Source organism: Bos javanicus, chromosome 2, assembly GCF_032452875.1.
Source record: "Bos javanicus breed banteng chromosome 2, ARS-OSU_banteng_1.0, whole genome shotgun sequence".
Classification (NCBI taxonomy): domain Eukaryota; kingdom Metazoa; phylum Chordata; class Mammalia; order Artiodactyla; family Bovidae; genus Bos; species Bos javanicus.
The window spans coordinates 25,521,156-25,549,064 of NC_083869.1; the positions used below are offsets into that span (position 1 = coordinate 25,521,156).

Consider the following 27,909-nt stretch of genomic DNA (forward strand, 5'->3'; position numbering starts at 1 on the left):
AATTCTGGTTCTTGGGTTCCAGGAATTCTGTAAAAGTCTTAGAATTTCTACAACTTTCCGTTGATTTGAATTATAACATACATATCTCCATTTACCTTCCCCTGCTTTCATTTCCCTCTTCTTTTTTTGAAGATTCTTCTTGTTGAGAATTCTTGGATTTTTGAATGGGAAAGATTTGAGTAAATGTGTATAGACTAACTTCAAAACAACTGCATAGAGCCAGAGGAGAATTCAGAGGAGTTATCTTTCATTAGGATCAAGATGCATGATTTTCACCTGGAAATTCTCACTCATTTAACATTAACATTTAAGAAATGTGTATTACCTACATACATATGACAGTTTTTAAAAGGCAATGGCAAGAATGCTGGTTAAGAACCCAGTTTAGAACCAGGTTCTTTGGGTTTAAATGTTGACTGCCATTTACTGCCACTGTGTTTCAAGTTCATCCTCTGAAAATGGGGATAACAGTACCTACCACACAAAGTGGTTGCAAGGAATAAATGAGTTCATGCGCATAAAGCACTTGGAACCACACCCAGCTCATTGTAATACCATGTGTATAAAGCTATTATTCTCCTTTAAGACTCAAAGGTTACTCTGTTGTTTTTATCCTACATTTGTAGTCCACTTTGCTTCCTGTGAAATACTATTTCCCCCTTAAGAAACAAGTTCTGTAGTATTTTTTTAACTTGTTTTAAGCAATTAGACTACCTGAAAAGGGAAGGTGGTGCAGTGTGGCAACAAAAAGTAACGTCTCAACTGTAGTTACCAAAAGGATCACACTCTAACCATTCAGGCTATTTCATCAGAGCAAATTCTACCGTACATCCCAGGGGGTTTTCCTTGATAGTACAAGTCATCTGAGGTAGAATAGGTACTGTTATACCAGTTTTACAGAGGAGAAACATTTGGAGAAAAGAAATGACTTGGTAAGACCACATTAACTAGTAAATGACATCAGAACTAAAGCACAGCTCCTGGAGTTCTAAAGCAAAGTACTTAACTGTGCTAACATCTTGCTGCTTTATTAGAACACATTAGTGTGTTAAATCATGATTGTTCAAAATAACAAAAATGAACAGATACAAATCTGTCACCATGAAAGAGCAATAAAAAGAATTCTTCAGTTGTTAGATCAGGAATGCTGTCTGAGCTGAGCCGGGATGGCTGAGAATCACTTGAGAGAGGGCTTTTTGTCCAGACTCGTCCTAGGCAAGGCAGAGAGTGGGGTTACAAGCCTTTTCCTATTCTCACACTTGTTTTTCATTGCATTTTAAATTTATTAATAACTTACAGAGATCAGTTCACCTTTCTCATTCTCAGCCAACTTCCATGAAGGTAGAAGGTATATTCTCCTTCCTCTCCCTGCAGTGGTACCAGCTGGTCTCAGAGGAAATCTGGAAAAACTGATTATTAAGTAAAAAACTTGAGAAAGTCTTACAAATCTAATGAAATTATCCATGAATGCTGCTCCAGTGCCATGATCACAAGTGAGTAATCCTGACTTCATGTGACTCTTGATTTTTTTAAAAGCCTGCTTGTAATGTAAATTTTTCTTTATGTGATCCATTTTCATCTGAAAACTTAGGCTGTTCCCATAGCCAGATACCTAAGCTAAAGAGTAGATGTGCATGACCAGCACTGTCCTGTTCTTAATATATGGTTTATTTGGTTTAAATACTTTATATGAGAGATCATGATTTATTTCTAGGATATGACAAACTTAGATTCTAAAACTATGACAAACTTAAGATTCTAAAACTACCTGATCTAAAGAATGAGTATGGCTCATATATATCATTCATATTGATCCTATTTCATCTCTTTATAACTTTGGTCTGCTTAGAACAAAATTCATAACCTCCTTTTACGGAGGTATTCAGAAGACTGAAAAGCAGGGAAAGCATGGGTTTTGAAGCCTGACCTGACTTTGCATTTGTCTTTGTTCCTTAATAATTGAGTGCCCTTAGAGGAGTCACTGAGAGCCTCTCTTGGCTTACCTTCCATATCTGTGAAGTGTGTATATGAAGAGTACCACCTTGCAGGAAGTTCCTCCAACTAACACGGCATGAGCTTTGACCAAGCAGATCAAATGCTGGCCGTAGTGCACTGAGAGGCTCAAGAGTAATTGTAGGACACCCTGAGGAAGGGATAAGAACACTTGGGTTGAGGAGTCCAGTAAGCAGCAGCCATTTATCAATATGGAGCTGTTTCTGTATTTTAACCCATGAATCTGTGCATAAGTGCTTAGGATGAGCCTGAGTGTCAGCAGTGACAAGACAGGCTCCATGAACGATTCCCCTCATTCCAGCACATGGAGCTCCATGAACGATCCCCTTCATTCCAGCACGTGCAGCTGCATGAATGATCCCCTTCATTCCAGCACATGCAGCTCCATGAACGATCCCCTTCCTTTCAGCACACGCAGCCGTTTTGGAAGTTGCACATCCTAGGTGCAGGACTGCTGTGGGTTGGAGGCCTAATTGATTTGTTCTCAGAACTCTTGTTTTCTTCACTTTAGAAATGCTGTTTGGATCTCAAGACTGTTTCTGTTCAGGCCACCCTGAGTATTAAAGTCATTGGTGGTTGCTGGACTGATGTAAAAAAAAATTTTACTGTTACTTTTTGACAATTTAAACTTCAGTAGGAATATTTTAGAATTTCATCCCTGTGGGCTTCTTTTCCCAGAGATACATAATATATTCATATGCAGTTATTAGTTAAAAAAAAAAAACAAAAACCTTTATTCCTAATGGTAACCACAAAGCAAAAATCTACAGTAGATATACAAAAGATAAAGGAATCTAAGCATACCACTATATAAAAGTCACGAAGAGAAGAACTACCAAATAGAAAAAAATTAGCAATAATTACATACCTATCAATTACTTTTAATGAAAATGGACTAAGCTTACCAATCAAACGATGCAGAGTGGCTGAATATATGCTGCCTACAGGAGACTTCAGATGTAAGGACACACATCTCAAAGTGAAGGGCTGAAAACAGATACTCATGCAAGTGGAAACAAAAAGAAGCTGGAGTAGCTATACTTGTATCAGACAAAATAGAGTTTTAAGACAAAGGCTGTGGTAAGAGACAAGGTTGTTACTATGTAATAATAAAAGGATCAACCCAATAAGATACAATGTTTGTAAATATTTATATAGCCAACATAGAAGCACCTAAGTATATAAAGCAAGTATTAGCAGACCTAACCTGAGAAACAGTAATACAATAACAGGGAATTTTAATATCCACCTTCATGAATAGGTAAATCATCTAGACAGAAAATAAGGAATAACATCAGCCTTAAATAACATGTTAGGCCAGATGAACTTAGTAGATCTGAAAAACACTGGCCAGGGCAGCATCCCCCTCATGCAGTCAAATTCACCAAAACTTCTGACTCCTCCAAAACTACTAATAGCCTTGTATTGACAAAACCTTGCTGATAATAATCGATCAAGACATTTTGTATGTTAATTATATACTGTATTCCTAAAATAAAGCTATAGAAATGTTAAGAAAGAGAAAATATATACATTTACTACTGTATTTGTCAACACAAGTTTACAAGACAAATCATCTGTCAGTACCTAGATCAATATTGTCTTTTGTATAACACTGTAGATATTACATGTATTATCAACAGTAGACATCAAAAATGAAGAAAACATTTATTTACAGGTATAATCATGTATCAGTAATGAAGCAGTAATATTGCTTTCTGGTAGTCTGTAATCCATAGAAAGACTTAACTAGCCTATATGCTATGAATGAATCATTGTGAAAATTTTTTGGCACAAACTAGTAGTCATATTCATAACATAGTATTGGAAACACTGTTACACATTTAAAAAAAATTTACCTATGATGATAGGCTGTTATGCAGTTTCTCCAATTACAAGAGAGGTAGCCACTGCTGCTGCTAAGTCGCTTCAGTCGTGTCCAACTCTGTACAACCCCACAGATGGCAGCCCACCAGGCTCCTCTGTCCCTGGGATTCTCCAAGCAAGAAGAATGGAGTGGGTTGGCAATTCCTTCTCCAATGTATGCATGCATGCTAAGGCACTTCAGCTTTGTCCAACTCTGTGCGACTCCCACCAGGCTCCTCTGTCCACGGGAGTCTCTAGGCAAGAATACTGGAATGGGTTGCTATTTCCTACTCTGCAAGAGAGGTAGACTGTATAATAATATAATTCTTTGAATGCAAAGTTATAAAGCAGAGAGAAAACTAACACGTTGGTTTCATAATAAATACCACTCACCTTATGTCTATGTAAAGACAGGCTATCCACTTCAGTACATCTTGCGCACAATGTTCTACAGATACAATTGAAAAAAAAAAAAAATCTATAAGTGCCCCACACAGGTCAAACCCATGTTGTTCAAGGATCAACTGTATACAGAACATTCCATCCAAAAGCAACAAAATACACATTCTTCAAGTTGTACATCCAACGTTCTCCAGGACAGATCATATTAGGTCACAAAACAAGTCTTAATAAATGTAAGACTGAAATTGTAACAGGCATCTTTTCCAACCACAATGGCTTTAAACTAGAAATCAATTATAAGAAGAAAACCAAAAAAAATCCACAAATATGTGCAGATTAAATAAGATACTACTGAAAAACAAAAATGAGTCAAAGTAAGTTTTAAAAATATCTTGAGCAAATAAAAACAAAAATGCAACACAGCAAAACTTAAAGAGATGCATCAAAAGCTGTTCTAAGAGGGGCTCGTGGTGATAAATGCCTACACCTCAATAAACAAGAAAAATTTCAAATCCTAACTTCATACCACAAGGACCTCAAAATTTCAAACACAACTTTACCTTCAAGAAAAAGAACAAAACAAACCAAAGTTAGGAGAAGACAGGAAATTATGAAATCATCAGAAATAAAACAGACAAGAAAACATGAAACTAAGAGCCGGTTCTTTAAAACGATAAAATTGACAAACTTCTGGCTAGACTCACCAACAAAAAAGAGGACTCTAAATCAGAAGTGAAAAACTGGTGTTAAAACTGATGCCACAGAAACACAAAGGATCATAAGAGACTGCTATGAACAATTATACACCAAAAAATTTGACAACCTAGAGAAAAGGATAAATTCCTAGTAACATAAAACTGGCCAAGATTGAATCGAATGAATAGGAAATCTGAACATACCAATTACTAGTAAGAAGACTGAGTCAGTATCAAAAACCTAATGAAAGGGAACAGATGACTTCACTGGTGAATTCTACTGAATATTGAAATGATACCAATCTTTCTCAAACTCTTTCAAAAAGAACAGGAGAGAATATTTTCAAATTCCTTTTACAAGGCTAACCTTACCCCCATGACAAAACCAGATGATGACACAAAAAATAATTACAAGCAAACATCCCTAATGTACATAAAATATGAAAATCTTCAACAAAATATTAGCCAACCTAATTCAACAACTCATTAAATAATCATACACCTTGACTAAGTGGGATTTACTTCAGGAATGCAAGGAATAAATCATCTGCATGCAATATAATACACAGTATTAACCAAATGAATAAAAATGATTGAAGGTACTTCTAGATGGGCTTACGAGATTAGCATTGTTGATTTCCAGAATGTGCAGTGATTCAGGAGCTGGAGACAAAGTGGTGGAGTAGAAGGATTTGAGCTCGCCTCCTTTTACAAAACACCAGAATCAACTAACTGCTGAACAATCATCAACAAAAATAGACTTGAATCTACAAAAAAAAAAAAAAAAGTTATTCTACAACACAAAGAAGCCACAACAAGATGGTAGGAGGGGCACTGTTCTGATATAACCAAATAATGTATCTGCCAGGTGGGCAACCCACAAACTGGAAAATAATTATATTGCAGAGGATCTCCCACAAGAATTCCCAAAACGAACTCCCACATCAGGCTCCCCAGCCTGGCGGTCTAACATCAGGAGGAGGAGAAGCCCCCAAAGCATTTCGCTATGAAGGCCAGTTGGCTTGAGCTGGCCTTCAAAGGAGCTCCACAAGACTAGAGGCAACAGAGACTCCACTCTTGGAGGTGCACACAAGTTTTCATGTGCACTAGGTCTCAGGGCAAAGTAGTCATTTGATAGGAGATGGAGCCAGACATACCTGCGGGTCTTGGAGGGTCTTCTGGGGAGGTGAGGGTTAGCTGTGGATCACTGTGGAGGCAAAGACACTGGTGGTTGCCTTGGAATATCCATTGGCATAACCAAGACCTAGCCCCACCCAACAGCCTGCAGGCACCAGTGCTGGGACACACCTCAGGCCAAACAACCAACAGAATAGGAACACAGCCCCACCCACCAGCAGACAGGCTGCCTGAAGTTCAGTCCAGTTCAGTCCCTCAGTGTCCAACTCTGCGACCCCATGAATTGCAGCACACCAGGCCTCCCTGTCCATCACCAACTCCCAGAGTTCACTAAGACTCACGTCCATCGAGTCAGTGATGCCATCCAGCCATCTCATCCTCTGTCGTCCCCTTCTCCTCCTGCCCCCAAACCCTCCGAGCATCAGGGTCTTTTCCAATAAGACAACTCTTCGCATGAGGTGGCGAAAAGTACTGGAGTTTCAGCCTCTGCATCAGTATGGTCTAAGGACTGGTCTCCTTTAGGATGGACTGGTTGGATCTCCTTGCAGTCCAAGGGACTCTCAAGAGTCTTCAACACCATAGTTCAAAAGCATTAATTCTTCAGCGCTAAGCTTTCTTCACAGTCCAACTCTCACATCCATACATGACCACTGGAAAAACCATAGCCTTGACTAGATGGACCTTTGTTGGCAAAGTAATATCTCTGCTTTTTAATACGCTGTCTAGGTTGGTCATAACTTTCTTTCCAAAGAGTAAGCGTCTTTTAATTTCATGCTGCAGTCACCATCTGCACTGATTTTGGAGCCCAGAAAAATAAAGTCAGCCACTGTTTACACTGTTTCCCCATCTATTTCCCATGAAGTGATGGGACCAGATGCCATGATCTTCGTTTTCTGAATGTTGAGCTTTAAGCCAACTTTTTCACTCTCCTCTTTGACTCTCATCAAGAGGCTTTTTAGGTCCCCTTCACTTTCTGCCATAAGGGTGGTGTCATCTGCTTATCTGAGGTTACTGATATTTCTCCCGGCAATCTTGATTCCAGCTTGTGCTTCTTCCAGCCCAGCATTTCTGATGATGTACTCTGCATATAAGTTAAATAAGCAGGGTGACAATACACACCCTTGATGTACTCCTTTTCCTATTTGGAAGCAGTCTGTTTTTCCATGTGCAGTTCTGTTGCTTCCTGACCTGCATATAGGTTTCTCAAGAGGCAGGTCAGGTGGTCTGGTATTCCCATCTCTTTCAGAATTTTCCACAGTTTATTGTGATCCACACAAAGGCTTTGGCATAGTCAATAAAGCAGAAATAGATATTTTTCTGGAACTCTCTTGCTTTTTCGATGATCCAGCAGATGTTGGCAATTTGATCTCTGGTTCCTCTGCCTTTTCTAAATCCAGCTTGAACATCTGGAAGTTCATGGTTCACGTTTGCTGAAGCCTGGCTTGGAGAATTTTGAGCATTACTAGCATGTGAGACGAGTGCAATTGTGCAGTAGTTTGAGTATTCTTTGGCATTGAAATGAAAACCGACCTTTTCCAGTCCTGTGGCCACTGCTGAGTTTTCCAAATTTCCTGACATATTGAGTGCAGCACTTTCACAGCATCATCTTTCAGGGTTTGAAATACCTCAACTGGAATTCCATCACATCCACTAGCTTTGTTCGTAGTGATGCTTACTAAGGCCCACTTGACTTCATATTCCAGGATGTCTGGCTCTAGGTGAGTGATCACAACATCGTGATTATCTGGGTCATGAAGATCTTTTTTGTACAGTTCTGTGTATTCTTGTCACCTCTTCTAAATCTCTTCTGCTTCTGTTAGGTCCATACCATTTCTGTCCTTTATCAAGCCCATCTTTGCATGAAATGTTTCCTTGGTATCTTTAACTTTCTTGAAAAGATCTCTAGTCTTTCCCATTCTGTTGTTTTCCTCTATTTGCATTGATCGCTGAGGAAGGCTTCCTAATCTATCCTTGCTATTCTTTGGAACTCAGCATTCAAATGGGAATATCTTTCCTTTTCTCCTTTGCTTTTCACTTCTATTCTTTTCACAGCTATTGTAACTCCTCCTCAGACAGCCATTTTGCTTTTTTGCATTTCTTTTCCATGGGGATGGTCTTGATCCCTGTCTCCTGTACAATGTCATGAACCTCCGTCCGTAGTTCATCAGGCACTCTATCAGATCTAGTCCCTTAAATCTATTTCTCACTTCCACTATATAATCATAAGGGATTTGATTTAGGTCATACCTGAATGGTCTAGTGGTTTTCCCTACTTTCTTCAATTTAAGTCTGAATTTGGCAATAAGGAGCTCATGATCTGAGCCACAGTCAGCTCCCAGTCTTGTTTTTGCTGACTGTATAGAGCTTCTCCATCTTTGGCTGCAAAGAATATAATCAGTCTGATTTCAGTGTTGAGTTGACCATCTGGTGATGCCCATGTGTAGAGTCTTCTCTTGTGTTGTTGGAAGAGGGTGTTTGCTATGACCAGTGCGTTCTCTTAGCAAAACTCTATTAGCCTTTGCCCTACTTCATTCCATATTCCAAGGCCAAATTTGCCTGTTACTCCAGGTGTTTCTTGACTTCCTACTTTTGCATTCCAGTCCCCTATAATGAAAAGGACATCTTTTTTGGGTGTTAGTTCTAAAAGGTCTTGTAGGTCTTCATAAACTGTTCAGCTTCTTCAGCATTACTGGTTGGGGCATAGGCTTAGATCACCATGATATTGAATGGTTTGCCTTGGAAATGAACAGAGATCATTCTGTCGTTTTTGAGATTGCATCCAAGTACTGCATTTCAGACTCCTTTGTTGACCATGATGGCCACTCCATTTCTTGTAAGGGATTCCTGCCCACAGTAGTAGATAATGGTCATCCGAGTTAAATTCACCCATTCCAGGCCATTTTAGTTCGCTGATTCCTAGAATGTTGATGTTCACTCTTGCCAGTTCCTGTTTGACCACTTGCAATTTGCCTTGATTCATGGACCTGACATTCCAGGTTCCTATGCAATATTGGTCTTTACAGCATTGGACCTTGCTTCTATCACCAGTCACATCCACAACTGGGTATTGTTTTTGCTTTGGCTCCATCCCTTCATTCTTTCTGGAGTTATTTCTTCACTGACCTCGTGTAGCATATTGGGCACCTATCAACCTGGGGAGTTCCTCTTTCAGTATCCTATCATTTTGCCTTTTCATACTGTTCATAGGGTTCTCAAAGCAAGAATACTGAAGTGATTTGCCATTCCCTTCTCCAGTGGACCACATTCTGTCAGACCTCTCCACCATGACCCGTCTGTCTTGGGTGGCCCCACAAAGCATGGCTTAGTTTCATTGAGTCAGACAAGGCTGTGGTCCATGTGATCAGATTGGCTAGTTTTCTGTGATTATGGTTTCAGTGTGTCTGCCCTCTGATGCCCTCTTGAAACACCTACCATCTCACTTTGGTTTCTCTTACCTTGGACATGGTGTATCTCTTCACAGCCTGAAGTTTCCCTGAGCCAAAAACTACCTTTAAAGACACTCTTTGACATGGCTCTGCCTACCAGAGGGTTAAGATCCAGCTTCACCCACCAGTGGGCAGGCACCAGTCTCTCCCACCAGAAAGTGTGCACAAGACCAATCTCACACACTATGGAGGTGACACCAGAACCCGAAGAGTTACAATCCTGCAACCTGAGGAATGAAGACCACAAATACAGATAATTAGACAAAATGAGACAGCAGAGAAATACGTGTCAGATGAAGGAACAAGATAAAATCCCAGAACAACAACTAAATGAAGTGGAGACAGGCAATCTATCTGAGAAAGAATTCAGAGTAATGACAGTAAAGGTAATCTAAGATTTTGGAAAAAGAATGGTGGCACAGACTGAGAGGATACAAGAAATGTTTAATGAAGAGCTAGAACCTTAAAAAACAAACAGAGCTAAACCATACCATAACTGACCTGAAAAATACACTAGAATGAATTGATGGCAGAATAATTGAGACAGATGAATGAATAAGTGAGCTGAAAGACAGACTGATGGAAATCACTGCTGGAGAACAGAATAAAGAAAAAAGAACGAAAAGAAGTGAGGACAGCCTAAGAGACCTCTGGAATATTAAATGCACTGACATTCACATTATAGGGGTCCCAAAAGGAGGAGAGAGAGAGAAAGGGCCTGAGAAATTATTTGAAGAGATAATAGCAAAAAACATCCCTAACATGAGAAAGGGGACACTCAAGTCCAGGAAGTGCAGAGTCCCATGCAGGATAAGCCCAAGGAGGAACACACTAAGACAATCAAATTAACAAAAATTAAAGACAAAGATAAAATATTAAAGGCAACAAAGGAAAAGAAACAAACAACATACAAAGGAATTCCCGTAAGTTTATCAGCTCATTTTTTCAGCAGAAATGCTGCAGGCCAGAAGAGAGTGGCATAATATATTTAAAGTGATGAAAAAAAGAAACCAACCAAGAATACACTACCTCGTAAGGTTTCATTCAGATTCAACATAGAGATGAAAAGTTATACAAAAAAGTAAAAGTTAAAGAGAATTTAGCACTACCAAACCAGCTTTACAACAAATGCTAAAGGAACTTCTCGGATGGAAAAGAACACAACTAGAGACAAAGAAAATTACTAATGGGAAAGCGTACCAGTAAAGATAAAACATACAGTAAAGCTAGGAAATCATCAGCATACACAAATACAATATCAAAACCAGCAACTGTGAGGGGAGGAGAATACAAATGCCGGATATTGCATATGCATTTGAAATAAGAGACCAGCAACTTTAAAAAAACTTGTATATACATAGACTGCTATATTAAAACATCATGTAAACCAAAAATCTGTAATAGATACACAAAAAAGAAAAAGCAATCCAAACACAACACTAAAGATAGTCATGATATCACAAGAGAAGAAAACAAAAGAGGAAGTGAAGGGGAAAGACCTATAAAAACAAATCCAAATAATTAAGAAAACAATAAGGACACACCACCCTTATGGCAGAAAGTGAAGAGGAACTAAAAAGCCTCTTGATGAAAGTGAAAGAGGAAAGTGAAAAGGCTGTGTTAAAGCTCAACATTCAGAAAATGAAGATCAGGGCATCTGGTCCCATCACTTCATGGGAAATAGATGGGGAAACAGTGGAAACAGTGTCAGATTTTATTTTGGGGGCTCCAAAATCACTGCAGATGGTGACTGCAGCCATGAAATTAAAAGACGCTTACTCCTTGGAAGAAAAATTATGACCAACCTAGATAGCGTATTGAAAAGCAGAGATATTACTTTGCCAACAAAGGTCCATCTAGTCAAGGCTATGGTTTTTCCAGTGGTCATGTATGGATGTGAGAGTTGGACTGTGTAGAAAGCTGAGCGCCAAAGAATTGATGTTTTTGAACTGTGGTGTTGAAGAAGACTCTTGAGAGTCCCTTGGACTGCAAGGAGATCCAACCAGTCCATCCTAAAGGAGATCAGCCCTGGGTGTTTTTCGGAAGGAATGATGCTAAAGCTGAAACTCTAGTACTTTGGCCACCTCATGCGAAGAGCTGACTCATTGGAAAAGACTCTGATGCTGGGAGGGATTGGGGGCAGGAGGAGAAGGGGACGACAGAGGATGAGATGGCTGGATGGCATCACCGACTCAATGGAGGTGACTTTGAGTGATCTCCGGGAGTTGGTGATGGGCAGGGAGGCCTGGCATGCTGTGATTCATGGGGTCGCAAAGAGTCCGACATGACTGAGTGACTGAACTGAATTGAACTGAACTGAAGGACATACATGTTGATAATTACCTTAAATGTAAATGGATTAAATGTTCCAACCAAAAGACCCAGACTGACTGAATGGATACAAAAACAAGACCCGTATATATGTTGTGTATAAGAGACTCACTTCAGATCTAGGGACACATATAGACTGAAAGTGAAGGGATGGAAAAAGATATTCCATGCAAATGGAAATCAAAAGAAAGCTGGAGTAGGAATACTCATATCAGACAAAATAGAGTTTAAAATAAGACTGTTAAAAGAGATAAAGGACAATACATAATGATCAAGGGATCAATCTAAGAAGATATAACAATTGTTACTGAATTTGCACCTGACAAAGGAGCATTTCAATATATAAGGCAAATGTTGGCAGCCGTAGAAGGGGAAATCAAGAGTAACATAATAACAATGGCAGACTATACCACCCCACCTCTTTTTCAGAATTTTCCAGTTTATTGATTGGTAATGGACAGGGAGGCCTGGCGTGCTGCAATTCATGGGGTCACAAAGAGTCGGACATGACTGAGCGACTGAACTGAACTGATACCACCCCACTAACATCAATGGACAGATCATCCAGACAGAAAACCAGTAAGGAAATACAAGCCTTAAATGACATAAAAAACATCATGGACTTAATTGATATTTACAAAACATTCCATCTGAAAGTGGCAGAATATACATTCTTCTCAAGTGCACATGGAACATTCTCCAGGGCTGGGCCACAAAGTAAACCTGGGTAAATTTAAGAAAACTGACACCAAAATAACCAGCTTCTCCAACCACAATGCTATGACATTAGACATCAACTACAAGAAAAAAAAAAAAAACTGTGAAAGAAAAACATGTGAAGGCCAACAATATGGTATTGAACAATCAATAGATCATTGAAGAAATCAAAGAGGGAATTTAAAAAATGCCTTGAGACAAATGAAAATATAACAATCTAAAATCTATGGGATACAGCAAAAGCAGTTCTAAGATGGAAGTTTATAGACTGCCATAAACTTCTATTGCTATAAGCTCATGCTCAGGTTGAATTCTGCTGAAGTGGGATAACTCATTCACAAGACATTGAGGCTTTCTCTTTGGGGTGTGCCATGTTAGAAGGAAATGGCTGCAGCCCCGAGCTCATCTCCCAGCCAGTGGCCGTGGGTGACTGAAGCAATGAGGAGGGCAGGACAGAGGAGGAAGGGGTGGCTGGAGGGGAGAGGCAGAACGGCCAGGCCGCTGCCCGCAGCCTTACTTCAGGAAACAAGAAAAACCTCAACCAACCAACCTAACCTTACACCTAAAGCAACCTAGAGAAAGAACAACAAACAAAACCTGAAGTCAGTAGAAGGAAAGACATCATGATGATCAGAGCAGAAATAAATCAAACTGAGATGAAGAAAACAATAGAAAGGATCAATGAAACTAAACACAGGCTCCTAGAAAAAATAAAATTGATAAACCTTTAGCCAGATTCAAGAAAAAAAAAAGGGAGAGGGCTCAAATCAGTAGTATTAGGAACGAAAAAGGGGAAGTTACAACTGACACACAGAAATACAAAGGATCATGAGAGACTACTACAAGCAACTATATGCCAATAAAATGGACAACCTAGAAGGAATGGATAAATTCTTAGAACGATATGATCTTCTAAGACTGAACCAGGAAGAGAGAGAAAATATGAACAAACCAATCACAAATACAGAAATTGAAACTGACTTTAAGACTTTCATAGCTTCGGTGTTGTGCCGGCAGTGGCCACATCTGGCTTGACTGCACCTTCCTCTGATCCCAGGCCTGGTGGCGCTGGTCTCCTCTGAGGACACTCTGCTTCCCACCCACCATCCCTTCCTTCTCCCTCTTTCCCCTCACCATCACTTTGCCACCCGGGACCACCAGCCAGGGGACAAGCTTGGGACAACAGACAGTTCCTTCTAACCTGGCACACCCCAAAGAGAAAGCACCAATGTGTCTTGTGAATGAGTTAGCCCGTTTCAACCAGATTCAGCCTGAGTATAAGATTTAGTGTGAGCAAGGTCCAGTTCACTGTAAGAAAGCGTAACCCCTACTGTAGAGCTGCGTGCACTGTGCATGAAACTCGGGGGGAAAGCCAATGGGTAAGCCTGTCAACCCTTACTCTTGGATGCAGTCCACCTACAGTTACAACATGAGAGGAAGTGCTTATCCCCTCAGGTACTTTTACCCATTTCCAGTACTATCTTTACTTTATCGAACTTTCTGTTGGAGGACAACAATTTAATGGGAAAGACGAGACAGGCTACAAAACATGATACTGTTGCAAAAGTTTTGAGGATCCTGCAAAATGAACCCCACCCCCACACCCCAAGAAGCTGGAGATGAATGGAAGAGAAGCAGAGGAAGAAAGCTAAGATCATGGCATCTGGTCCCATCACTTCATGGGAAATAGATGGAGAAACAGTGGAAACAGTGTCAGAATTTATTTTGGGGGGCTCCAAAATCACTGCAGATGATGACTGCAGCCATGAAATTAAAAGACACTTACTCCTTGGAAGGAAAGTTATGACCAACCTAGATAGCATATTGAAAAGCAGAAACATTACTTTGCCAACAAAGGTTCATCTAGTCAAGGCTATGGTTTTTCTTGTGGTCATGTATGGATGTGACAGTTGGACTGTGAAGAAGGCTGAGCACCGAAGAATTGATGCTTTTGAACTGTGGTGTTGGAGAAGACTCTTGAGAGTTCCTTGGACTGCAAGGAAATCCAACCAGTCCATTCTAAAGGAGATCAGCCCTGGGATTTCTTTGGAAGGAATGATGCTAAAGCTGAAACTCCAATACTTTGGCCACCTCATGTGAAGAGTTGAGTCATTGGAAAAGACTCTGATGCTGGGAGGGATTGGGGGCAGGAGGAGAAGGGGACGACAGAGGATGAGATGGCTGGATGGCATCACCGACTCGATGGACGTGAGTCTGGGTGAACTCCGGGAGATGGTGATGGACAGGGAGGCCTGGCGTGCTGCGATTCATGGGGTTGCAAAGAGTCGGACACGACTGAGCGACTGAACTGAACTGAAGATTAAAAAAAAACAAAACCCTTCATGGATTACTGCCTTGTCATGGCAAAGTGATGTGCATAACTCAGTGAAGCTATGAGCCATACCATGTAGGGCCACCCAGAATGGACAGGTCATACTGGAAAGTTCTGACAAAACGCAATCCAGTGGAGGAGGGAAGGCAGACCACCCCAGTATACTTGCCAAGGAGCTCATGAACTGTACAAAAAGACATAAAAGGTGACAGCAAAAGACAAGTCCCCCAGGTCGGAAGGTATCCAGTATTGCACTCGGGAAGAGTGGAGGGCAACTACTAACAGCCCCAGAAAGAATGAAGTGGCTGGGCCAAAGTGAAAACAACGCTCAGTTGTGGATGTGTCTGGTGATGAACGTGATTTCCAATGCTGCAAAGAACAGTACTGCACAGGAACCCGGAACGTGAGGTCCATGCTGCTGCTGCTAAGTCACTTCAGTCATGTCCGACTCTGTGCAACCCCATAGATGGCAGCCCACCAGGCTTCCCCGTCCCTGGGATTCTCCAGGCAAGAACACTGGAGTGGGTTGCCATTTCCTTCTCCAATGCATGAAAGTGAAAAGTGAAGTGAAGTCACTCAGTCATGTCCGACTCTAGCGACCCCATGGACTGCAGCCTGCCAGGCTCCCCCATCCATGGGATTTTCCAGGCAAGAGTACTGGAGTGGGGTGCCATTGCCTTCTCCGTGAGGTCCATGAATCAAGGTAAATTAGATGTGGTCAAGCAGAAGATGGTAAGAATAAATGTTGACATCTCAGGAATCTGTGAACTAAATGAATGGGAATGGGCAAAGTAATTCAGATGACCATTGTATCTACTACGTGGGTAAAGATTCCCATAGAATAAATGGAGTACCCATCATAATCAACAAAAGAGTCTGGAATGCAGTACTTGGGGGCAACCTCAAAAATGACAGAATGATCTCAGTTCGTTTGAGAATGACTCAATGCAAGTCATTCAACATGATAGTAATTCAGGTCTATGCCCCTACCACCAATGCTGAAGAGGCTGAAGTTGATCAGAAGACCTAGAAGACCTCCTAGAACACACACCAAAAAAAAAAAAAAAAAAAATTACGTTCTATTCATCATTGGGGATTGGAATACAAAGGTAGGAAGTAAAAAGATTCTTGGAGCAACAGGCAGGATTGGCCTTGGAGTACAAAATGAAGCAAGGCAAAGGCTAACTGAATTTTGCCAAGAGAATGCTCTGGTCATAGCAAACACCCTTTTTCAACAACACAAGAGATGACTTCACACATGGACATCCCCAAATGATCAATACCGAAATCAAATTAAAGAAGCTGTATACAGTGAGCAAAAACAAGACTGGAGCTGACTGTGGCTCAGATCATCAGCTTCTCATAGCAAAATTCAGGCTTAAACTAAAGAAAACAGGGAAAACCACTAGCCCAGCCAGGTAGAACTTAAATCAAATCCCCTATTTCATGCAAAGATGGACACAATAAAGGAAAGAAATGGTAACAGAAGCAGAAGAGATGGCAAGAATACACAGAAGAACTATGCAGAAAAGATCTTCATGACCCAGATAATCATGAAGGTGTGATTACTCACCTAGAGCCAGACATCCTGGGATCCAAAGTCAAGTGGGCCCTAGGAAGCATCACTACAAACAAAAGTTAGTGGACATGATGGGATTGCAGTTGAGCTATTTCAAATCCTAAAAGATGATGCTGTGAAAGTGCTGCACTCAATATGACAGCCAATTTGGGAAACTCAGCAGTGGCCACAGGACTTGAAAATGCCAGTTTCCATTCCAGTCCCAAAGAAAGGCAATGCCAAAGAATGCTCAAACTACCGCACAATTGCACTCATCTCACATGCTAGTAAAGTAATGCTCAAAATTCTCCATGCCAGGCTTCGACAGTATGTGAACCATGAACTTCCAGATGTTCAAGCTGGATTTAGAAAAGGCAGAGGAACTAGAGATCAAATTGCCAACATCTGCTGGATCATCGAAAAAGCAAAAGAGTTTCAGAAAAACATCTATTTCTGCTTTATTGACTATGCCAAAGCCTTTGACTGTGTGAATCACAACAAACTGTGGAAAAATCTTAAAGAGATGGGAACATCAGATCATCTTACCTGCCTCCTGAGAAATCTGTGTGCAGGTCAAGAAGTAACAGTTAGAACTGGGCATGGAAAAACAGACTGGTTCCAAATTGGGAAAGGAGTACGTCAAGGCTGTATATTGTCACCCTGCTTATTTTCCTTATATGCAGAGTACATCATGAGAAATGCCAGGCTGGATGAAGCACAAGCTGGAATCAAGATTGTCAGGAGAAATATCAATAACCTCAGATATGCAGATGACACTACATTTATCTCAGAAAGCGAACAACTAAAGAGCCTCTTGATGAAAGTAAAAGAGGAGAGTGAAAAAGTTGGCTTAAAACTCAACATTCAGAAAACTAAGATCATGGCATCTGGTCCTATCACTTCATGGCAAATAGATGGGGAAACAATGCAAACAGTGACAGACTTTATTTTGGGGGGCTCCAAAATCACTGCAGATGGTGACTGCAGCCACCATGAAATAAAAAGATGCTTGCTCCGTGGAAGGAAGAAAAGCTATGACCAACCTAGACAGCATATTAAAAAGCAGAGACATTACTTTGCCAACAAAGGTCCATCTAGTCAAAGCTATGGTTTTTCCAGTGGTCATGTATGGATGTGACAGTTGGACTATAAAGAAAGCTGAGCACCAAAGAATTGATGCTTCTGAACTGTGGTGTTGGAGAAGACTCTTGAGAGTCCCTTGGACTGCAAGGAGATCCAACCAGTCCATCCTAAAGGAAATCAGTCCTGAATATTCACTGGAAGGACTGATGCTGAATCTGAAACTCCAATACTTTGGCCACCTGATGTGAAGAGTTGACTCACTGGAAAAGACCCTGATGCTGGAAAAGGTTGAAGGCAGGAGGAGAAGAGGACGACAGAGGATGAGATGGTTGGATGGCATCACTGACTCAATGGACATGAGTTTGACTAAACTCCAGGAGTTGGTGATGACAGGGAGGCCTGGAGGGTTAAAGCCCATGGGGTTGCACGTTGGACACGACTGAGCAACTGAACTGAACTGATGAATATACAATGAAGGTGATGAATAGATACAAGGGATTAGATCTAGTAAACAGTGTGCCTTAAGAACTATGGACAGAGGTCCATAATACGGTACAGAAGGCAGCAAACAAAACCATCCCAAAGAAAGAAGAGGAAGAAGGCAAAGTGGTTATCTGAGGGGAGGCTTTACGAATAGCTGAAGAAAGAAGAGAAGCAAAAAGGAAGGAAGAAAGGGAAAGGCACATCCAACTAAACAGAGATTTCCAAAGAATAATAAGGAGAGACAGGAAGGCTTTCTTCAATGAACAACGCATAAAATAGAGGAATACAACAGAAGGGGAAAGACTAAAGATCTCTTCAGGAAAACTGGAAATATCAAGGGAATACTTCACCCAAAGATGGGCAGAATAAAAGACAGAAATTATGGTAGAGACCTGGTGGAAGCAGAAGAGATTCAGAAGAGATGGAAATAATACAAAAACTGTACAAAAAAAGATCTTAATTAACCAGATAACTATGATGGTGTGGTCAGTCACCCAGAGCCAGACATTGTGGAGTGTGAAGTGGGCCACAGGAAGCACTGCTGTGGACACAGCTGGGGGATGCAGTGGAATTCCAGCAGAGCTAGTCAAAACCCTAAAAGATGATGTTATCAGAGTGTTGCTTTCAACATGTCAGCAAATATGGAAGACTCAGCAGTAGCCACAGGACTGGAAAAGGTCAATCCTCATCCCAATTCCCAAGGAGGACAGCACTAAAGAATGTTCAAACCATCGGACAACTGCAGGCATCTCCTATGCTAGTCAGGTCATGCTTACAATCATGCATGCTAGGCTTCAGCATTATGCGAACCAAGAACTTCCAGATATCCAAGCTGGGTTTAGAAAAGGAAGAGGAGCCAGAGATCAAATTGCCAGCATTCGCTGGATCATAGAGAAAGCATGGGAAATCCAGAAAAACATCTACTTCTGTTTCATCAACTACACTAAAGCCTTTGACTTTATGGATCATAACAAACTGTGGAAAGCTCTTAAAAGAGATGGGAATACCAGACAATCTTAACCTGTCTCCGGAGAAAGCTGTATTCAGGTCAAGAAGCAACAGTTAGAACCTTGCATGGAACAACTCATTGGTACAGGATTGAGAAAGGAGAACGACAGGGCTGTCTGTTGTCACTCTGTTTATTTAACCTATATGCTAAGCACATCATGAGAAATGCAGGGCTAGATGAGTTACAAGCTGGACTCAAAACAGGTGGGAGAAACATCAACAACCTTAGATATGTGGATGACACCACTCTAATGGCAGAAAGTGAAGAGGAACTAAAGAACCTCTTGATGAGGGTGAAGAAGGAGAGTGAAAAAGCCAGCTTAAAACTAAAACTTAAAAAAAAAAAATAAGATCATGGCATCTGGTCCCATTACTTCATGGCAAGTAGAAGGGGAAAAGTTGGAAGTGGTGAAAGATTTCCTCTTCATGGGCTCTAATATCACTGAAGATGATGACTGCAGCCATGAACTCAGAAGATGATTGCTTCTCGGCAGGAAAGCTATGACAAACATAGAGTGTGTGTTGAAAAGGAGAGACATCACTCTGCCGACAAAGGTCCACAGAGTCAAGGTTATGGTCCTTCCAGTGGTCACGTATGGTTGTGAGACCTGGACCATAAAGAAAGCAGAGCGCCAAAGTTTTGATGCCTTTGAACTGTGGTGCTGGAGAAGACTCCTGAGAGTCCCTAGGACAGCAAGATTAAACCAGTCAGTGTTAAAGGAAATCAACCATGAATACTCAATGGAAGGACTGATGCTGAAGCTGAAGTTCCAGTATTTTGGTCACCTGAGGCAAACAGTGACTCATTGGAAAAGTACCTGACACTGGGCAAGACTGAGGGCAGAAGAGAAGAGGGCATCACAGGGTGAGATGGCTGGATGGCATGATCTATGCAATGGACATGAACTTGGGCAAACTCTGGAAGATGGTAAGGGACAGGGAGGCCTGGCATGCTGCAGTCCATAGGGGCGCAGAGAGTCTGACACGACTGGGTGACTGAAAAACATAATTAAAAAAAAAAAAAAACTCCAGAAACTGGGCAAAGAAGGAAGCTTCCTAAACATAACAAAGGCCACATATGACAAACCCACAGATAATATCATACTCAAAAATGAAAAGTGAAAGTATTTCTTCTCAGATCAATTCAGTTCAGTTGCTCAGTCATGTTCAACTCTTTGTGACCTCATGGACTGCAGCATGCCAGGCTTCCCTGTCCATCAACAACTCCTGGAGCTTACTTAAACTCATGTCCATTGAGTCAGTGATGACATCCAATTATCTCATCCTCTGTCGTCGCCTTCTCCTCCCGCCTTCAATCTAGGTAAGTGATCACATCATCGTGGTTGTCTGGGTCATGAAGATCTTTTTTGTATAGTTCTTCTTGTGTATTCTTTCCACCTCCTCTTCTTATCTTCTGCTTCTGTTAGGTCCATACCATTTCCGTCCTTTATTGTGCCCATCTTTGCATGAAACTTTCCCTTGGTATCTCTAATTTTCTTGAAGAGATCTCTAGTCTGTCCCATTCTATTGTATTCCTCTATTTCTTTGCACTGATCACTGAGGAAGGCTTTCTAATCTCTCCTTGCTATTCTTTGAAACTCAGCATTCAAATGGGTATATTTTTCCTTTTCTCCTTTGCCTTTAGCGTCTCTTCTTTTCTCAGCTATTTGTAAGGCTTCCTCAGACAGCCATTTTGCCTTTCTGCATTTCTTTTCCTTGGGGCTGGTCTTGATCACTGCCTCCTGTACAATGTCACGAACCTCCGTCCATAGTTCTTCAGGCACTCTATCAGATCTAATCCCTTGAATCTATTTGTCACTTCCACTGTACAATCATAAGGGATTTGATTTAGGTCATACCTGAATGGTCTAGTGGTTTTCCTTACTTTCTTCAATTTAAGTCTGAATTTGGCAATAAGGAGTTGATGATCTGAGCCACAGTCAGCTCCTGGTCTTATTTTTGCTGACTGTATAGAGCTTTTCCATCTTTGGCTACAAAGAATACAATCAGTCTGATTTCGGTATTGACCCATCTGGTGATGTCCATGTGTAGAGTCTTCTCTTGCATTGTTGGAAGAGGGTGTTTGCTGTAACCAGTGCGTTCTCCTGGCAAAACTCTGTTAGCCCTTGCCCTGCTTCATTTTGTACTCCAAGGCCAAACTTGCCTGTTACTCCAGGTATCTCTTGACTTCCTACTTTTGCATTCCAGTCCCCTAAATGAAAAGGACATCTTTTTTCAGTTAGCTCTAGAAGTTCTTGTAAGTCTTCATAAAACCATTCAACTTCAGCTTCTTCAGCATTACTGATTGGGGCATAGACTTTGATTACTGTGATACTGAATGGTTTGCCTTGGAAACAAACAGAGATCATTCTGTCATTTTTGAGATTGCAGTCAAGTACTGCATTTCAGACTCTCTTGTTGACTATGAGGGCTACTCCATTTCTTCTAAGGGATTCTTGCCCACAGTAGTAGATACAATGGTCATCTGAGTTAAATTCACTCAGTCCAGTCCATTTTAGTTCATTGATTCCTAAAATGTCGATGTTCACTCTTGCCATCTCCTGTTTGACCACTTGTAATTTACCTTGATTCATGGACCTAACATTCCAGGTTAGGAGGTACAGGTCAGCAGCATCGGACTTTACTTCCATCACCTGTCACATCCACAACTGGGTGTTGTTTTGCTTTGGCTCTGTCTCTATTATTTCTGGAGTTATTTCTCCACTGTTTGCCATATTGGAGAACATACCAGCATATTGTGCACCTACCAACCTGGGGAGTTCATCTTTTAGTGTCTTATCTTTTTGCCTTTTCATACTGTTCATGGGGCTCTCAAGGCAAGAATACTGAAGTGGTTTGCCATGCCCTTCTCCAGTGGACCACGTTTTGTCAGAACTCTCCACCATAACCCATCCATCTTGGGTGGCCCTACATGGGATGGCTCACAGTTTCATTGAGTTAGACAAGGCTGTGATCCATGTGATCAGTTTGATTAGTTTTCTGTGACTGTGGTTTTCAGTCTGTCTGCCCTCTGATGGATAAGGATAAGAGGCTTATGGAAGATTCTGATGGGAGAGACTGACTGAGGGGGAAACTGGGTCTTGTTCTGATGGGCGGGGCCATGCTCAGTAAATCTTTAATCCAATTTTCTGTTGATGGGCAGGGCTCTACTCCCTTCCTGTTGTTTGACCTGAGGCCAAAATATGGTGTAAGTAATTAAGATAATGGTGACCTCCTTTCAAAAGGTCCCATGCATGCACTGCTTCACTCAGTGCCCCAGACCCTGCAGCAGGCCACCGCCGACCCATGCCTCCACTGGAGACTCCTGGACACTCATGGCAAGTCTGGGTCAGGCTCTTGTAGGGTCACTGCTCCTTTCTCCTGGGTCCTGGTGTGCACAAGATTCTCTTTGTGCCCTCTAAGAGTCTGTTTCCCAAATCCTGTGTAAGTTCTGTAGGCTCTATGGTGGGGTTAATGGTGACCTCCTCCAAGAGGGCTTATGCCATACCCAGGTCTGCTGTACCCAGAGACCCAGCGGCAGGCCACTGCTGACCTGTACCTCCACAGGAGATACTCTAACACTCAAAGGCAGGTCTGGCTCAGTCTCTGTGGGGTCTAGGATCAGGAACAAGACAAATGTCCAATCTTGCCACTTTTATTCAACATCATCTTGGAAGTCCTAGAGATAGCAATCAAAGAAATAGAAGGAATCCGAATTGGAAATAGAGAAGTGAAACTGTCACTGTTTGCAGAAGACATGATACTATACATAGAAAATTTTAAAGATGTCATCAGAAAACTACCAGAGATAATCAATGCATTTGGTAAAGTTGAAGGGTACAGAATTAATGTACAGAAATCTCTTGCATTCCTATACACTAAAAATAAAAGATCAGAAAGAGAAATTAAGGAAACAATCCCATATGCCATAGCCAAAAAAGAAAAATAATAAAATAACTTAAGAATAAACCCATCTAAGAAGGGAAAGGACCTGTACTCAGAAAATTATAAAACACTGATGAAAGAAATCAATGATGATGCAAACAGAAGAGATATCATGTTCTTAGACTGAAAGAATCAACACTGGGAAAATGACTATACTATCCAAAGCAATCTACATATTCAATGTAATTCCTATCAAATTATCAATGCAGTCTTTACAAAATTAGAACAAAATTTATTTATAATGTGTATAGAAACACAAAAACCCTGAATAGCAAAAGAAACCTTGAGGAAGAAAGATGAAGCTGGAAGAATTAGGCTCTCTGGCTTCAAACTGTACAACAAAGCTAAAGTGATCAAGACAGTATGGTATTGGTACAAAAACATCATTGGTACAGAATATAAATCCCAGAGATAAACCCACACGCCTATAGTCACCTTATCTTTGACAAAGAAGGCAAAAATATACAATGGAGAAACGACGGTTTATTTAATAAGCGGTGCTGGGAAAACTTGGACTGACTGAGCTTTTCACTTTCATGCATTGGAGAAGGAAACGGCAACCCACTCCAGTGTTCTTGCCTGGAGAATCCCAGGGATGGGGGAGCCTGGTGGGCTGCCGTCTATGGGGTTGCACAGAGTCAGACATGACCGAAGCGACTTAGCAGCAGCAGCAGCAGCAGCTAGGAAAACTGGATAGCTACATGTAAAAAAATGAAATTAGAACAAAACCTAACATCATACACAAGAATAAACTCAAAATGGATTAAAGACCTAAGTGTAAGACCAGACACTGGAAAACTCTTAGAGGAAAACATAGGCAGAATATTCTTTGACATAAACTGAAGCAATAATTTTTTTTTCCACTCATCAACTAGAGTAATGAAAATAAAAAAATAAACAAATGGGATCTTATTAAATTTAAAAGCTTTTGCAGAGCAAAAGATACCATCAACAACATGAAAAGCCAACCCTGAGAATGGGAGAAAATATTTGCAAATAAAAAAAGGATAAAAGATTAATTTCCAAAATATACAAACAGCTCAATGCATCTCAATATAAAACAAAAACAACCTACTCAAAAAATGGGTGGAAGATCTGGACATTTCTCCAAACAAGATACACAGATGGCCAAGAGGCACATGAAAAGATGCTCAACATCACTAATCATTAAGAAAATGCAAATCAAAATTACAATAAGTATCACTCTCAAAGTCAGAATGGACATCATTAAAAATCTACGAAAAATAAATGCTGTAGAGGGTGTGGAGAAAAGGGAACCCTCTTGCACGAATGTATGGAACATAAATTGGTACAGCCGCTGTGTAAAACAGTACAGAGGTTCCTTTAAGACCTGAAAATAGAACTACCATATGACCCAGCATTCCCACATTTGGGCATATATCCTGAGAAACTCGTAATTCAAAAAGACAGAAGCACCCCACAGTTCATTGCAGCACAATTCCAGTTATAGCCAGGACGTGGAAGCAACCTAAATGTCTGTTGACAGATGAATGAAAAAATACAAGGCATATATACACAATATCTTACTCAACCATAAAAAGGAATGAAACTGTATTTTTATGTTTCTACAAATTTTTATGCTTCTTCTATTTTTATGTCTCTACAAATTTGTAGAGACAGAAATGGACTCAGAGTCTGTCATAGAAATCCTGAGGTAAGTCAGAAATAGAAAAACAAACATCATATATTAATGCATATATGTGGACTCTGGAAAATGGTACAGATAAGCCTATTTTCAAGGCAGGAGTGTAGATGCAGACATACACAATGACATGTGGACACGAGGGAGCTGGGGTGGGATGAACTGAAGATTGGGACTGGCAGACACTAGCATGTGTAAAACAGATAGCTAGTGGGAAACTGCTATAGCAGAGAGGGCTCAGCTCAGCGCTTTGTGGTGGCCGAGATAGGTGAGATGGAGGTGGGTTGGACGAGGTCCAAGAGAAAGGGGATGTATAAATAAATATACAAATGGTTGATTCATTTTGTTGTACAACAGAAATCAGTACAACACTGGAAAGCAACTATACCCCAATTTAAAATATAATCATCTCACTAGATACAGAAAGAGTGACTGATGATATGACATGCATTTATGATAAAAACTCTAGAGAAAGAGGCAAAGAGGGAACCTTCCTCAATACAATAGAGGCCATACGTGACAGGCCACAGCTAACATCATATTCAACAGCAAAAAGGTTGAAAGCATTTCCTCTCAAGGAAGAAGACAAGAATGCATACTCTTACCACTTTCATTCAACATAGTCTTGGAAGTCCTAGCCACAATAATCAAAGAAAAAGAAATAAAGGAATTCACATTGGAAAAGTAAAACTGTCACTGTTTGCAGATGACAGGAGACTACAGGATGGCGATATATATTATACTATATATGACTAGGATGTTAGAAAATTCTAAAGATGATACCAGAAAGCCACTGATGGGCAGTGTGTGTTTCTCGACCTCATGGACTGTATGTAGCCTGTCAGGCTCCTCTGTCCATGGAATTCTCCAGCCTAGAATACTGCAGTGGGTAGCATTCCCTTCTCCAGGGGATCTTCCTGACCCATCTCTGGGGGATCTACCCTGCCCTTCTCTGAAGGATCTACCCAACCCATGGATCAAACTAGGGTCTCCTGCATTGCAGACAGATTCTTTATGACTGAGCCACCAGGGAAGCCTGAAAACCACTAGAGTTCATCAATAAATTTGGTAAAGTTACAGGAGAGAAAAGTAACACACAGAAACCTGTTACACATCTATATACTAATAATGAAACATCTATACACTAATAACGAATGATCAAAAGGAAGAAATAAAGGAAATAATTCATTGACCATTGCAGCAAAAAGAATAAAATACTTAGGAATAAACCTACATACTTAAGGTGGCAAAAAGACCTATACTCTGAAAACTTTAAGACACTGATGAAAGAATTTGATGATACAAACAGATGGAAAGACAGATCAAGTTCATGGATTGGAAGAATCAATGTTATCAAAATGAATATACTACTCAACGCAATCTACATATTCAATGCAATTCTTATTGAATTATCAATGGCATTTTTCACAGAAAACAAAAACTTTATAAATTGTATGGAAACACAAAAGACACCAAATAGACAAAGCACTCCTGAGAAAAAAAATGGAGCTGGAGGAATCCATGGCATTAAACTAATACAAAGCTACAGTAATCCAACAGTATGGAACTCACACAAAAATAGACATATAGATCAAATGTGACAGGACAGAAAACCCAGAGATAAACTCACACCCCTAAGATCAATTAACTACAACAAAGGAAGCAAGAATATACAATGTAGAAAAGATAGTCTCTACAAGAAGTGGTGCTCAGAAGACTGGACAGTTGCATATAAAACAACAAAAATAGAAAACTAAGAAACACCTTACACAAAAGTAAAGTTGAAATGGACCAAAGACCTAAATATAATGCTAGATACTATAAAACTCCTGGAGGAAAACATAGTCAGAACACTATTCCATGAACTGCAGCAATATCTTTTTGAATCCACCTCATTTTGCATAGCAAATGAAACCATAAACAAGATAAAAAGACAAGGCTCAGAATAGAAGAAAATATTTGCAACCGAAATGACTGACAAGGGATTAATTTCCAAAATATTCAAACAGTTCATGAAACTCAGTATTCAAAAAAATCAAACAATCCAATCCAAAAAAATGGGCAAAAGATCTATATAGACATATCTCTAAAGACGAAGTACAGATGGCCAAAAAACACATGAAAAGATGCTCAGCATTACTAATTACTACATAAAATGCAAATCAAATCTATTACAATTATCACCTTACACTAGTCAGAATGGCCAGTATCAAAAAGCTTACCAATAATAAAAGCAGGAGAAAAGTGAACCCTCTTGAACAGTGGGTGGGAATAAAAATTGCGACAGCCACTGTGGAGAACAGTATAGACGTTCCTTTGAAAACAGAAAATACAACTATCATATGACCCAGCAATCCAACTACTGCATATATAACCTGAGAAAATCATGATTCAAAAAGACACAAGCACCCACAAAGGTCACTGTAGCAGTATTTACAACAGCCAGGATGGAAGCAACCTAAATGTCCATTGACAGGCAAAGGCATGAAAAACATGTGGTACATATATAAAAAATGATATATTACTCACCCAGCACCAGTGCTAAAGAACCTGTCAATGTAGAAGATGCATGAGATGCGGATTCAATCCCTGGGTCGGGAAGATCCCCTGGAGGAGGGCATTGCAATCCATTTCAGTATTCTTGCCTAAAGAATCCCATGGACTGAGGACCCTGGTGGGATACAGTTCATAGGGTCACAAAGAGTTGGACATGAGAGAAGCGATTTAGCATACACGCGAGGAGGAATGAAACTAGGTCATATGCAGAGATGTGGAAGGACCTAGAGTCTGGTATACATAGTAAAGTAACTCAAAAAGATAAAGACAAATATATATCACACATATGTGTGGATTCTAAAAAAATGGCACAGATAAACTTATTTCCAAGGCAGGGATAGCAATGCAGACCTAGACAATGGATATTTGGACATGAGGCTGGGAAGGAGGGTGGGGTGAACTCAAAGACTGGGATTGACATACAGTACCATTGGTGAAATAAACAGCTAGTGTGAACTGCTATGGCAAAGGGAGCTCAGCTCAATGGCCTGTCATGACCTAGATCAGTGGGATGGAGGGGCTTTGAAGGGTGGCCCACGAGGAAGGGGATATACGTATACATATAGCTGATTCATTTCATTGTATAACAGAAACCAGTACAACATCATCAAGCAACTTTATCCCAACTTTAAAAAAAAATTGTTGGGAATAGATACAGAAAGAACTCTTGACTA

The 27,909-nt window shown here is 40.5% G+C and overlaps 1 long non-coding RNA gene across 2 annotated transcripts; it reads right to left on the reverse strand.

Moving 5' to 3' along the window:
* Nucleotides 1-2,819: 2,819 nt before the first annotated feature.
* LOC133258805 (uncharacterized) lies at nt 2,820-27,909 on the reverse strand. 2 transcript variants are annotated; one of them, XR_009740161.1, is made up of 3 exons: nt 27,209-27,909; nt 4,273-4,327; nt 2,820-4,171 (listed from the first exon to the last, which is right to left on the reverse strand). It is a non-coding gene; the product is annotated as an uncharacterized LOC133258805 (long non-coding RNA). The 2 variants fall into 2 exon arrangements; XR_009740160.1 differs by lacking the exon at nt 27,209-27,909 and adding an exon at nt 5,596-6,520.